This window comes from Ursus maritimus, unplaced genomic scaffold (assembly GCF_017311325.1).
Source record: "Ursus maritimus isolate PB19 unplaced genomic scaffold, ASM1731132v1 scaffold_5, whole genome shotgun sequence".
NCBI classification, from domain to species: Eukaryota; Metazoa; Chordata; class Mammalia; order Carnivora; family Ursidae; genus Ursus; species Ursus maritimus.
The window spans coordinates 37623530-37635610 of record NW_024426663.1 but is presented as its reverse complement, the minus strand read 5'-3'; the positions used below and the strand labels follow the sequence as shown (position 1 = coordinate 37635610).

The 12081-nt window shown below is 41.5% G+C and overlaps 1 long non-coding RNA gene across 2 annotated transcripts in view; it reads left to right on the top strand.

Annotated features, from left to right (window-relative positions):
• LOC121100714 overlaps positions 1-12081 on the top strand; it is a 255288-nt gene that overhangs the window by 27440 nt on the left and 215767 nt on the right. For both annotated transcript variants that reach the window (XR_005832479.1, XR_005832478.1), the window contains exon 3: positions 10969-11129. This is a non-coding gene — a long non-coding RNA (uncharacterized LOC121100714). The remainder of the gene's footprint in view (positions 1-10968; positions 11130-12081) is intronic.

Here is a 12081-nt window from a genome sequence, read left to right as displayed (position 1 = left end):
TCCCAGGACCCTGAGATCATGACCTGAGCCAAAGTCAGACGCTTAATTTACTGAGCCACCCAGGTGCCCCAGGCACTGTCTGAGGCGTTTAAAACTGTATTCTTCCTAATTCTCATAACAGCACGGTATGGTTGACTTTATCATCTATCTTACATGTGACAACACTGAGGCTCACTAATGTTATGCAGCCCCCTTAAGTTTGCCTAGTTAGTAAATAGCAGAACTGGGATTTGAACCCAGGACTATAACTCACATTATTCCTACCACACAACACTATCCCCTTTGCTGTAAGTGTTTCAGCTTCTGCCATTTTGCACATGCTGTTACTTCTTCATGACATGGCCTTCCTCCAGTGGTGTGCTGGTGAATGTTTCATTAACTGGCTTTCTCACTGTAGTTCTGCTGTGAGTATCGATCAACATATTTTTTTACATAAATAAGTGTTTCAGTACGTTACTGTTCATCAATAGCATGAGGGACTTTGCTGAATCACGTAACATTTTTCAAGTGTTGGAAGATTTCTTCAAGTTTTTGGTGCCATTCACGATGTAACAACTACCAACATGATCTTCTTTTTTTTTTTTTTTTTTTACAATTTTATTTTTAAGTAATCTCTACACCCAGAACAGGGCTTAAACTCACAACCCTGAGACCTATAGTCGCTTGCTCTTCCAACTGAGCTAGCCAGGCACCCCCCCAATATGATATATTTTAAAGTTGAATCTGCATTATTAAGATTTTTCCATTACTTTCTTAAGTCTAAACAACCAACAAAACAATAGATCAAACCCTGATTCATAGCATTTGCAGATTTCTGCTATGTAAATGCTCCCAGCATGGAAGAAATTTGGAAGAGCTGTGCAGTAGCACATTATATAATATTATATATATGTTATGTATATAGTATATATTAATGCTGTGTATTAGTATATAACATGTCCACCATATAGATATAATAGATGTAAATATCCTGAAGAGCATAGATTACAGTAAAATGCAGTAAAATAATTAGGAAACAATGAGTTCTGCATGTTTATTTAGATAATGTTCAATTCTATATTAATTTTATATTATCTATTATAATATTAAATCATATACATATAAATTAATTTATAAGGTATAATTTATTTAATTTTAAGATTTTGTAATTTAATTTTTAGTAATGGCTGCATTTAACAATTGGCTGACAGTATTCCTGAAAAATGTAACCACCAGATCTAAGAGACGGTGTGAGCTGGCTCCCACACACCCCTGCTTTTCTTTTCCACTGACCCAGATTCAACCCAGTCTGCAAGGTCTTGCCAAAACTCCAGCTTGCTACAAAACCTTCCAAGTACCCCATCAGGTCTTCCTGCCCATAAATCCTTCAGTCCTTTTAGTTGATACCAGTCCTGAACACCTATCTGATGTGATTTTTTAATTCCATCTTTTATTTTTAGTAGGTCTGTTTCATCAACAATATGCTCAACTCTCCAACGGCGGGAAGCTTGCTTAGTATCTTTGGACTTTCTGACAGTACTTAGCAGCATCTTTGCACATGAAGCCCTTGGTATTATGCTGTTGGTTTAGCTGCTTTTTGGATAAATTAGCCAGAGGAAGTTGTATCATCTCCATTTGTCCCCATCTCCTAAAGAGGAGCACAAAAATACCAGTCTGGTTCCAGGCAAATGGGAGTTGATTGTGGTTGCATAGCTCACACGCCATTGACTTTGGGATTGCAAAACTCACTAAGCATGACCTTGGCACACACTGTTCACATCTTCAGACTCTCTTTCTTTGAAAAGATCATCCTCAGAGTCCTTGGCAGCCCACATCCAAGCATATTACTGTATGGCATTACTTGCTTCCCCTGAGTCACCTCATCCTTTTCTTATGCGGGAGTTCTAGCTACCTGTTGAATTTTGAATGAAAACCCAACAAACAGAAGCTCTGCGCTGAATTCTATATTTTGTTCCTTGCTGGGCTTCCATGAATATAAAACACCAACACAAAGGGGAGAGTCAGCAGGTAGAGATCAACACCATCCATATTTAATGGAAAGGGAGCCCGACCCCATAGGTGGGAAAAACCATGTTAGAAGAAGGCCAAGTTCAGTAACTTGCCCATGCTTACGGAGTGAGCTTCTGGCAAAAAAACAAAACAAAACAAAAAAACAAAAACAAAAACAAAAAACCCCCACAAATCTATCTCTCTCTATATATATCTTATAACAAATTTTCCTGATCTATAGTATCATCATTTTAATTCCTAAGGAGAAAAAAAATGCAAACAAGTGAGGGATTAAATAATGATTGGTAATCAGATTTCCTTCACCTACAATGGGGTGCAAAAGTGGGGACAGGGATTCACATCCTTCACCAGGAACCTAAGCTCTGTGTGACCGGGCTGGCCCACTGCTCACCAGTCCCTTTCTTTAGGAGAAGACCCTGAAACACTCACAGTTCTTACCCTCTACCAGAAAGCCAAGGTTTGCAGGGCAGAGATGCCTGGAGCCAGAAGCACAGCAGTCTCCCTGCCCATTACTGGGTGTGTGGCTCCCTATGTAGGACCCACGGTGGCTCTTGGCAAGGCTGTCTCATGAAAGATGTCTCAGCAGTTTCTTCCCTGCTCCTCAGTGGTTTTCAACTTCTTTCTGAGGCAACTCCTCTGGCGGCAGCATGATCAGTAGCAGTAGCTTCAGTTACAGCACCTGTACCTCTCAATAGCTGTGGCTTCCAGAATTCCCTTCAGGGTTCCTGGGACCTCTGTTATGTCTCCAGACTCTCCAACAGTTGCCACGTCTCTCTGCAGCCTGGCAGACATCACCCTTTTTTTCTGCATCAAGTATACAAATCAATACATTCTTATAATACCTACATCAACAAATATAAATCATGGAGTCTCATGGGGCATCTGGGTGGCTCAGTCGGTTAAGAGTCCGACTCTTGGTTTCGGCTCAGGTCATGATCTCAGGGTCATGAGATCAAACCCCGTGTTGGGCTCCCTGATCAGCATAGAGTCTGCTTAAGATCCTCTCTCTCCCTCTGCCTTTCCCCACCCACTATCAAATAAATAAACATTTAAATACAAACAGGGAGTCTCACCATTGTCCCCTATTCCTATTTACACATACTCCTTTTGCACTGGGTATATAAGCATCAATGAATATGTATCCAGAAAGATCAAGGAAGTTCCCCACCTACACTCAGTGAGGCTATGGATTGCATTCTTGTTCTTACTACTGCTTCCTCATTTAAATAGTTTTCCATTTACTCATTCATTCAACCACCCACTCAATATTTATTGAGTACCTACTATGTGCCAGGGACCATGCCCTGGAGAATTAGACCTAGTGCTCCTATTCAAGGTGCTCACGGTCTAATAATAATTGTTATTATAACAACATCAACAACCAAAAATACTTATGAAGTGCCTAGTATGTGTCATTCCTCAATATTATTAGGTAAATACTCTCAATCTTCCCCACTTTCAAGTGAGAAACCAACGCATGGAGAGATACGGCTGCCGATGTTCGCACAGGAAGTCAAGTAAACAGGCTGTCTCTGTTTCATGTCATAGCCTGGGAGGCAGGGAGTTCCCTGCGCAGAGAGAATAAGCACTAGTTACGTGTGATTCAAACCTAACCTGGTTATACACTCACACCCCCACCTCATTCTAGGATTTTCTAGAGGTAATACCATTTAAAAAAGAAAAAACATGTTTTTAAGAGAAACTAACAGGAAAGCAGTAACAATAAAACGGAAAAGCAGCCCTCTAAAATGGGAAAGACTTTCAGCTTTAGGATTAACATAACCTTTACGTGTGTCTCCAGCCCTTCTGAACTCAACCCTATTTCTGGAGAAAGGGTCTTTATAGTGTTGAATTCAAAACAGAAGGATCTGTGATTGCTAAGAAGCTGTCAGGAAACCTCAAAGTAGAAAAGACCAGGCGCATGGAGCCCATTTTCCTGCATCTGGGGGAAGGGTTTCTGCGGATCCCAAGGGGAGACCTGAGGCAACTGTGCTGCCGTGTGAGTCGGGGTTTCCGCAGGGTCGTGCCCCCCCCCGCCAGGGTGCTGCTTTAATCGAGCAGCTCTTTGCATGTGAAGTGATGCCAGATCTCCTTGTGCCAATTTCTCAAGAATTGAAGAGGGCATTTGAACATATATGAGATGACCAACAGTATGAGATGCTTCATCAATACACACCGTGGCGAAAGCCACGTGATACCACATCCCTCATCAGCTCTGTCAGCTCAGAAAAGCAAAGAAAAAGTCAGTACGGTGCAAACCCCCTGCCCCCACCTCCCCAGGTTTCATGAGATCAAAAGAAATCCTTAGACTGACCTGTTTAGCCAGTTGGTTTGCTCTCCTGTAGCGATGGCAGCCATGGTTGGTTTCTGTCTTTTTGGGTGATAATCTGCTTTGGTGATCAGCTGAGAACACTTCCTCTGAGAGCCAAATCCTGGTGGTATTTTTCCACACCCGTCTGGGGCATGACAGAAGTTTTTCCTGTCAGCAAGAACAGAAGATGATGCCAAAAGGAAAGCTTAATGAGCTCTTGGCAGTGATTCTATACTTATTTCTAGAAGAAAGGGCTTAGGTTCCAGTGTGGTTTTGCAAAGCAGTAATTCTTTGTTGGCTTCTTCATAGTCATACTTTTCCTAACTATGGGAAATGGTGACAGTAAATCTCTTTAAGTAATACAAGGCATTTAATGAAAATTTTTTGTTTGAAGCTAAGAGATTTGGGGGGGGTTGCCAATTTGTTGTTGTTGTTGCCTTCATTTCTTCAATTATTCTCTTTCCTTTTCTCTCTCTCTTCTCCTTTGGGAACTCCCATTGTGCATCTGTTTGTATGATTGATGGTGTCCAACAGGTTTCTTAGATTTTTTTTTCATTTTTCTTCGTTCTTGACCTATCTTTAAGTAGTAGAATTTTAATTCCAGTTATTGTACTTTTCAGCTCCAGAATTTCTGTTTGTTTCCTTTGAATAATTTCTCTCTTTATTGATATTTTCCTTTTGGTCAGACACTGTCCTCATGATATCCTTTAGCTCTTTGAACACATTTAAAATAGCTGACTCAGAGTCTTTTCCCAGTAACTTCAGTGTCTGGGCTACCTCAGAGACAGTTTCTGTGGAGTGTATTTTCCCCCCCTGTGTATGGACCATATTTTTTTGTTTCCTTCCATATCTCACAACGTTTAGATGAAAACTGGATAGGTTGAGCATTGTAATGTGTGACTTTGGAAATAAGATTCTCCATCTTCCTCAGGGTTTGTTGTTTCTGCTTGCTTTTTTTGGCTGTTTTTTAGGGGCTTTTCTGAGCCAGAGTTTAAGTCTATATTTTTGTCATTTGTGACCCCTGAAGTTTCTCTTCTGTTAGCCTCGTGGTCAGGTAATGAGTAGATGCAGATTTCCTTCAATGTTTGGAAGTAAAATATTTCCAAGTTTTTGCACAGGGGCTCTGTGTGTGTTGGGGTGCACCTTCAGTCCTCAGCCAGGTCTGTAACCCTGCTCTAGTCGTCACTTCCTGCTTGTGCAGAGAGTCTGGATCAACCAGAAGTGAGGATGGAAGGCCTTCTCAGGTCTTTCCCGAATGCGTGCACAGTCCTGTTTGTGTGTGTGTGGCTTTCCAGATTATCAGGAATATACTGGAACTTTTCAAAGCCCTTATGCCCCAAGGGTCATATTTCCCAGGCTTTCCTCTATGCTTTTTATTTTTTTAAATTTTTAGAAAGTTTTTATTTATTTAGGGGTGCCTTGGTGGCTCAGTCGTTAAGCGTCTGCCTTCAGCTCAGGGCGTGATCCTGGAGTCCTGGGATCGAGCCCCACTTTGGGCTCCTCCGCTGGGAGTCTGCTGCTTCTTCTCCCACTCCCCCTGCCTCGGTTCCCTCTCTCACTGGCTGTCTCTCTCTCTGTTAAATGAATAAATAGGGTCTTTAAAAAAAAAAAAGAATTAAAAAAAGAAGTTTTTATTTATTTAAATAATCTCTACTTCTAACATGGGGCTCGAACTCATGACCCCAAGATCAAGAGTCCCATGCTCTTCCAACTGAGCCAGCCAGGCACCCCTATTCTGTACTTTTTAATCTATTGTTTGTTCCAGTTGTAAATTGTACATGTTTTTACAACATTGTAAATGTTTTGACAAATGCCCCTTCGGTAGTGGTTATAGTGCTGGGTGTGTTCCAGTTAGGGGAGATAAAACATGCCCTTTGAGGGGCACCTGGGGGCTCAGTCAGTTAGGCATTTGACTTCACCTCAGGTCATGATCTCAGGGTCCTGGGATAGAGCCCCCACATTGGGCTCCCCACTCATTGGGGAGTCTGCTTCTCCCTCTCCCTCTGCTACTCTCCCTGTCCTCGCTCGTGCTCCCTCTTTCTCAAATAAATAAATAAATCTTAAAAAAAGAAAACAAAACAAAAAACATACCCTTTGAGTGGGCCCTCCATGGAAGCACCAGATAGATCACCAAGGACAATTCTTTGCAAATGAGAATGGTCTGCTCTCTCCAGTAGCAGCAGCAGTACTGGGAGGGTGGGCTATTACTTTCAAGGCGACTGTTAAGCTGAGGACTGGCAATGGGACCAAAGTAAATTAAAATGCCCCAGAGCTCACTGTTTTTACTGAGATTCAGCCCTTTTTGTTGACTGAGTGCCTCCAAAGTTATAGCCAGCTATTGGTTCATTTCTAGAGTACCAGAAAAAGTTGATTGTGACAGTTTTTGGCCAGTGTTTTAGTTGCTTTCACGGAATGCATGAAACTCCTGCAGTTTCTAATGCTGACATTTTCACTAGCAGCACCTTGCCTGTTTTTCTCACAGGGTTGTTGGACCTTATTCTTGTGTTCTTAGAAGTTCTTTTTTTTTTAGAGATACTAATGTTTTGTGATCTTAGCAATAAATACTTTTTTGCCCAGTTCATCTTTTGGTATTTTACTTTGTTCATGGTGTTTTGACCTCTACAATAGTTTTTGGTTATTATGTTATCAAATTTATTAACCTTTTCTATGGATTTGAGCCATCGTGAGAAAAATTGCCCCCTCTCTCTAATTCCAGAGCTGTTTACATATGTTTTCTTAAGGTACTTCTATAGGTTTATGTTTTACCTGTAAATCTCTAATCCATTTGGATTTTAACATGGTGTGTAGTGTAAAAAATAGGTCCAGTTTTGTCTTTTTCACATAGTCAGCCAGTCCCACTGTTAGCATGTCTTTTTTCTGTCTGACTTGAGATGCACGATACCATGTGCAGTTAGCCCTAGGTCTGGATTTTCTATTCTGTTCCGTTGGCTTCTCTAGTCATGTGCCAATGCCATGCTTTTAACTTCCAGCTGCTTTATTTCATATATGCTAGTTCCCTGTCCTCCTCATGCTGTTTTTCTTTTTTAGGTTTTCTCCCCCTGGTTATTATTGTTTATTCTTATTCCAAATAAACTTTGTAGCACACTTACTTTGTGCCAGACAAAAATTCTAATATTTTATACCGTAATTGTGTTAAATTTATATATTGCCTTCATGATAACAGGAATGCCAAAGCATGCTACATTTTTCAAGTCACCTTTTGGGACGTAAAGGAATGCTTTGTAGTTTTCCCCATACAGATTTTTGGCATTTCTTATTAAATTTGCACCTATGTATTTTGATATCATAAATGGGACATTCTCTCCCTTTCTAACTGGTTCTTCTTTGTATATATATAAAGCCTGTTAATTTTGGTATATCGATTTTATAATCTGCTATATTATTCTTATATATAATAGATTTCCATGGGTTCTTTTGGGTTTTCCAAATATAAAATAATATCAGCTGCTGGGATATTATGTTTTGGTGGTTTTAGCAAGGACTGGGAGAGCTCCCTTGTGAGAGAGTTCTGGACATCACTATTTATTTATTTATTTATTTATTTATTTATTTATTTTTTAAATATTTTATTTATTTGACAGAGATAGAGACAGCCAGCAAGAGAGGGAACACAAGCAGGGGGAGTGGGAGAGGAAGAAGCAGGCTCATAGCGGAGGAGCCTGATGTGGGGCTCGATCCCAGAACGCCGGGATCACGCCCTGAGCCGAAGGCAGACGCTTAACCGCTGTGCCACCCAGGCGCCCCTGGACATCACTATTTATTAATAAGACCTATACACCAAGGTAACCCCTTGTACACTTCAGTATTTCTTATGGTGTTACTATGACTTTAGGCCTAAACTGGCCTCTGCCAGACAATTTAAAAAGTGGCATTATCAGGATCCTTTGTGTCTACAAATACACATGCATAAACACAACAAAGACACACACAGTCTGTTTTGCTTTTGAGAAACAAATGCGTGTGCAGAACTAAAGGCGTTCTACCCCATGAGGTTAGGAGGTGAATCAGGGCATTATGTTGAAAATGACCACCAACCCCTCACTGTGGTTTGCCAAAACTGAGATAATAAGTCCTGACCTTGTGCTGAAGCTCTTTACTTTCTCAGTGCAATAATGTGCTTCACATTCTTTTTTACTCTACTGTTGCTCCTCTGGTGTTGCGTGGGGCCATGGCGATCACATTCCTTCCCAGAAAACAGGGCTCCCTGGGCCAGTCAGCTGGCTAAGGGAGGAGCAGGGATTAGAACTCAGATTTTCTGTCTTAATGTCTGTTCTTTCCAACATACTCAAATACCTGCAAACCCTTTTGTTGCTATGAAAGCCCATTTCTTGCCTTCCCTCCGAGGAATCCGGAACAGCTGCTCAGCATCCCCTATTATAATAACTCTTCATATGTATGAATCCTGTGATTTTGTTCCCTTCCAGTTTCCCCTTCGGCAGGTTAAATCGCCCCGATTCTGTTCCTCATAGAGTTTATCTCCCACCTCTTTTGTCAGTTTTAACAAAGAGGTTGTGACTCTTGGGTCCCTGCTCAACAGAGCTCTTCCTCATTATTTTGTAACCTTTATACCTCCTTCCAGGGAGAGTTAAATAAAGCCTGTGGATTTTTGATATGAATGTCTGGCAGGCTCATGCTCACACAGAAAGGTTTCCAGCAAGGCTCGCTGATGAAAGCCTCACTCCAGTGACTGAGTCTCATTCATGACAGATGAAAGGCAGCAGCTCCTCTGCTTATTCCAAAACCCACAAATGGGACAGTGCCCACATGAAGGTCCAAATTCCAGAGCAAGTCCTGTTTTGGCAGGAGGAGATAGGTTGTAATGAGAATATTTAGAAACTAGGAACCACTGGCTAATTACTTCAGGTGAATAATTCATTTTTTGGAAAGACACTGTTCTTCCAGCTTGTTAATCATGTGTAAAAATTATCCTTGACCTAGAATTTCATTATTGCACCTGAGCCAGCCTGAAAATTAGAGAAATTAAGTAGCATAAAATATAAGTAGTAAAAAGGAGAATAAACCTTGAGAGTTAACAGCTCTGTGATGTTCTGGATGTTAAAGCATGAAGCATGTCAGACATGCTTCTGTGGTATTTAAAAAATGGCGCCTGATGCTCCTTCTCTTTGGCAATCCCAGGTTCTCTTCCTGGTCCCTTCTCTCTGCACCCACAAAGAAGGTGCCAGATTTGGATGATAGGAGGGTGCGCCATCTATCGACCAGGTTATTTGCTTTTTTTCTTTCTAGGCGCAATAAGTGGGTCTCGCGGTCCTTCAGAGAGCCTTGGTCCAGGAGCCAGAGAAACACGGTCCTGTGTTACATGAGCACCTTCTCCCTGTTTGTGATCAAAGGCCCTCTGTAGCTGAGCACCTACCTCTGTCTTGGATTCCCCACTGAGCCCTTTAGGGAAATGTAGGAACTACTGGCTTCTGAAAGGAAGATGCTCCTCAAGACTAGCGTCATCCCAGATCAAACAGAGCGAGAGGGAGAGCTGTGAGGAAGTCTCCATTGTGTTCCTCATCTTAGAGTGAGGCACTGAGAATGATATCGATTCATGATTTGTTTGAAAAGAATTTGGATAATGGATAGGGAGAACATTCCAGAAGGGAGAAATGTGGTGAAGGGGTTAAGTTGTGAATGATGAGGCTAAGTGAGGGCAAGGGTCTTCCTCGCCTGGTGTGATGCAGTGTGATTGTGTCTCAGTGGCATGATGAGGAGGGCGGAGCCTCTGCTGCTTCTTGAGCAGGGGGGGGACATCGATAAAAGTGGTACTTTGGAGGAAGGATGTGATGATTGTGATGATTGTGTGCAGCATGGCGTGAGGGGCCACAGTGGGAAGGAAGGGAGAGGGTGACACCAACATCCGCAATTTGCTCTGACCTGGGGCAGCAGAAAGTGTGGTGTTGTGGAGCGAACTGGTTTGAGCAATAAAATGACTACATTTGAATCCTCGTTCTGCTTTTAACCAGCTGGATAACATCAATAAAGTGCTTCCCTGAGACTCCAAGTTGGAGTTTCAAACTGGATGTGGCCTGTGCATCAATTTTCAGCTGCAGCTGTGTCTACTTTGAGAACACAATGCACTGGTTTCCACAGTCCCCACCACTCCCTATTGCTTCACACTCACCTCAGGAGCCTGGTCCCTCTCTGTGTACAACTTCTGCTCTCAGTCCTGTTAAAGTAGCTATATTTATGTTTGCCTGGTTTGCTGTTGCCCACTTTAGGTTACATGTTCTTAGAGGTAGGAAACTATTGGACTTACTTTCTTCTAGCAGAATGTGAAGGCCAAATTAGTAAGTGATAGTTATGAGTTGATGATATTCAAGAATGAACGTAGACCCTCTTTCCCCTTTGCTTCTTCTCTACTGTTGGGGGGAAATCTACAGCAGTTAAAAAGCACAATCAGGGAAACGTCCTAAGGTTAGATTCTATTTTACCTCTACTTACCCTGCTCAATTTGGACCTTTCATATGTTTAGAGCCACAGATGCATAAGTATCTGTTTACAAGGAAACCACTTCTGGCCCTTTTGTTAATTTAGGACAGTGACTTGGGGGTTATCAGAACGAGAGACTCAGTGTGCAGGAGGGAAGCCTAGAATTAATCAGGCTCAACACCTTTATTTTGCAGAAGAAAGAACTGAGGTCCAGACAGGGCAAGGGACTCGCTTGGTGCCCCATCTCCATGACGGGAGCCCACTGTGCTCTCTGGCTTCTCCGGCTCACTGTTCACATAATATTCATAAGAGGCTATATTCTGCTTGGGGCTTGGCTCAAGACATTCATCTAAAGGTAATTACGTCTTTTAGATTGAATACCTATATGGAGTTGTTAAAATTGCATTTTCAAAAATGGGGGTAGTGATGTGTTTTTATAGAACTAAAACCATCTGTAGACTAGGCTTATTTTCCCAGAAGACTTAAGAATCAAGTCACAGAAACCAGATGATTAAAAAAATGTAAAGATTAATTCCATTATCATATAATTCCAAGTATTTAAATCCTATTTTTGAGATCATCATTTAGTTATGGTAAATGTTTTTTTGCTTCCATTTTCCTTTCTTTATCTTATTTAATATGAGTCATTTTATTGTTCTCCAGAGGGTATAACTTTTAAATGAGTTAAAATGTTATATCACATTTTCCTTTATAACATGAAATTTAATTATATTGCATTTAATTCAGTTAAGTGTTCATTTTCAGACTCAATTTGTAAGTATTTTTCAAGTTACTGGAAAGAGAACTTCTTTTTCCTCCTCATTCTTTTTTCCTTGACTTTTCCTCCTCTTCTTCCTTCCGTTCTCTCTCCTAAAGTAAATTCTTCAGCATTATCTGCTGCTCCCAGGTTTTCCAAGTTGTGGCACCTTGGAGCTCGGAGCAGCTGGCAAGGTGCTTCTGTCTGGGGGCTCCTGACCTGTGGTTTGCTTACACATGTGAAGCCCTAAGGGGGCTTTTGTGGGAGCTTTTACAGGGAACGTTGAAATTGTTTGCAAAATTCTGTGTTCATATGCATTTCTCTGGGAAGAGGGTCTGTAGTGTCATCAAATTCTCAGAGATGTCCTTGACCGCAAAGGTTAAGTGTCATTGTTGAGAAAAGCAATGCCCAAGAAGTGAAAACGACTCCTCCAGGCCACATAAATGTGTGGTGATGGAGCAAGGAGTACACTCTGGGTCTGCGGACTTCTAGTACAAGGCTTTTTCTGCTGTATTACAAAAGCAGACTTGGTTTCAATTTTAATGGAGTC